This window comes from Lycium barbarum, chromosome 10 (genome assembly GCF_019175385.1).
Source record: "Lycium barbarum isolate Lr01 chromosome 10, ASM1917538v2, whole genome shotgun sequence".
Lineage (NCBI taxonomy): Eukaryota > Viridiplantae > Streptophyta > Magnoliopsida > Solanales > Solanaceae > Lycium > Lycium barbarum.
In genome coordinates this window covers 21,937,204-21,940,409 of record NC_083346.1, presented here as the reverse complement: position 1 = coordinate 21,940,409, position 3,206 = coordinate 21,937,204, and positions in this window count along the sequence as shown.

Here is a 3,206-nt window from a genome sequence, read left to right as displayed (position 1 = left end):
CCGGGTATAGAAAATGCTAGATACAAAGCGAGATTGGTTGCTAAGGGCTTTTTTCAGAAGGAGGAAATCGACTACAATGAGATATTTTCTCACCAGTCGTGAAGCATAGCTCAATTCGTTTGTTACTAGCTTTGGTTGCTTATTATGACTTGAAGTTTCATCATCTTGATGTCAAGACTGCATTCTTACATGGTGAACTTGAAAAGGTGATCTTCATGAATCAGCCCAAGGGTTTCCTTATTGAAGAAATAGAAGACAAGGTTTGTCAATTGAAGAAATCTTTGTATGGTTTGAAACTGTCACCACGACAGTAGTACAAGAGATTTGATGCGTTCAGGATTACTAAAGGTTTCTCGAGAAGTACATCTGATAGCTGTGTGTATCATATGACGGTATCTGGTAATTCAAATATTTATTTCTTGTTATATGTTGATGATATGCTTATTGCTGCTAATAGTATGACAGAGATAAATGATTTGAAGAAACTGCTAAGTAAGGAGTTTGACATGAAAGATTTAGGTGAAGCTAAGAAAATCCTTGGAATGGAGATTCACAGGAAGAACGGTGAGGTACATCTCTCACAAAAAAAGTGTATTGAGAAGGTAGTTCAGAGGTTTGGCATGAATAAATGTAAACCCGTTACTTTATCGTTAGCATAACATTTCAGACTTTCTTCTTTGATGGCACCGCAATCAAAGGAAGAGGTGGAGTACATGTCAGAAGTTCCTTATTCTAGTGCAGTTGGTAGCATTATGTATGCTATGGTTTACACTCGGCCTGATATTGCTCAAGCAGTAAGTGTGGTAAGACGTTTCATGTCTAGTCCGGGTAAGACACATTAGGAATTAATTAAGTGGATATTGAGATATCTTAAAGGTTCTTCGAATGTTGGTCTAACTTTTTGTAGGATTAGAAATGAAGGCTTATCGGTCCTTGGTTATGTGGATTCTGATTTTGCAGGTGATCTTGATAGAAGGAGATCAATAATGGGCTATATCTTTACTCTTGCAGGTAGTGCCATAAGTATGGCAACTCTCCAGTCTATAGTTGCTTTGTCCACAACAGAAGTTGAATATATGGCAGCAGCAGAAGCAGTAAAGGGGGCTATATGGTTGAAAGGTTTGGTGTCAGAATTTAGTAGGGTTCAACATGAACCAACTCTAAAATGTGATAGACAGAGTGCTATTCACTTGATAAAAAATCAGAGATTTCATGATCGCACCAAACACATTGATATCAGATTCTATTTTATTCGTGATGTTGTTAACAAGGTCTTGAAGGTTGATACAAAGGACAATGCAGTGGATATGTTGATCAAGGTGGTTCCTCTTGTCAAGTTTAGTCATTATATGAATTTGGCAGGAGTTCGCATCAAATGATGCGTCAGGATGGAGAACGGCAGGGCAAGGTAGAGCTACTAATATGTACAAGGTTTTGGTTAGTGTCTCTTGTTTCCTACACAGATTTAGCTCATGTAGGCTTAGAGACATTGGACTAAATGACGTTCATATGGAAGCTCGAAATTCATCTCAAGGTGGAGATTGTGAAGTTGAGAAAATATTCAAGCCAATTCCTACTCAAAACTGGAAAGAAATAAAAGGAATCTTTTTTCTTTGTTGGTTTTCGAGTGTTATTGGGATTTAGATCCTTTCTAGGAAAGGATTAGACCTAGTAGTATAAATACATGCTAGCTAGGATTTATTAAGCAGGAAAGAACATAGAACCTAAGAGTATTCAATCTTGTCACTTACTTTCTCCCTTGATATTAATAAAAGTGCCGGTCATTCTCCATGGACTAGGATCACATCGATCTGAACCACGTTAATTACTGTGTTTTTAACGTTTTTGCGCTAACACGTTTCAAATCAAAATCTTCACCGCTTCAGTTCTTGTGTCCCTAAATTCAGAATAAGTCAACAAACAACAATCAACAAAGGAAACACATTCAACTCAACACCCGTATGAAACAAAACTTCAAATCCAGTTTGCATTCGATGTAGAGAAGAAATCACCATGGGAGAAAGGCGTGCAGAATATCTGAAGGTACGTACAAAGCTTCATGTTTGGTTGTTCTGATATTGATCTGAGCCCTGATGTATCTCTGTATTAAATTCTTTTTCTATATTTTCCCCGCAGGCCTTATATTGATTTCTCGATCCTTCTGCGATAGTCGTCGGAGCAACAATTAATTCGTCCATGGGATTCCACTGTAACTTTTTCCTCATCTTCATTCTTCTTTATTTCTACTTGGCTTTCACATTGTTTGTCCTAATAGTGGAATTTGTGACTTATGTTAAGAAATAATGGCAAAAAGGTGTGTGTGTGGGGGGGGGGGGGGGGGGGGAACTGAAAATAGCATCTGCAATTTAAACTTAACAACGTATCTTATATTATTGATTTCCTTGATTTAGGTTGGTGTGTACAAATAAAGTTTGGATCTTTTGGTTATTTTGTTGTCCATTTTGTGTGATTTGATGAATCTTGAATATGTTTTACTTACTGAGTTTTTCATCTAATGTTTTATGTGTAGATAATGACACTGATTTTTCTTTTGCCATTTATATATGTGTTTTCTCGATAAGTTTGCTTCGTAACTTTAAAGTATTATTCAGATTCCGTTAAAAGCGTCTGTAGGGGAAAGTTGAACATTCGAACTTCTATTCGCTGACTTCTTGAACAATGTCAGAGAAGTTTATCATCCTCGAGATATATCCAAAAGTACAAATTCTTCATTTTTGGGTTGGTGTTTTATTCCATACGTTTTCCTATATTTAATCTTTTCTTTTTTCCTTTTTTTATTTACATCGTGTTCTAATAGATATTGGGTCAAAGCATGCGAATTCTAGTGAAAGTTTTTTTCCCCGTCTTTTTGTTAATTAATTTTCATTTGGCTTTTACAATATATGCCTTAAGAGTGAAATTAAGAAGGGCAGTGTAATTAGAGTACAGAAAGATCAAACTGGTAATTATATGCTCCTGCGCTCCACATATTTTGATGTTGCTTGACTTCCGTCATTATATTTTTGATAGTTTATCAAGAGTCCATCATCAACAATTTCAAAAGTATCGGTTCTTTCTGCGCAGCACCTCAATGGTTGGCTAAATAGTGCACTGTTATTTTCTTGGAAGCGGTTATTTTTTATTTAGATTTTCTCTGACTTGTAAAACAAAAAAAAAAAAGCAAAACTTTGATATATTGTTGTCCA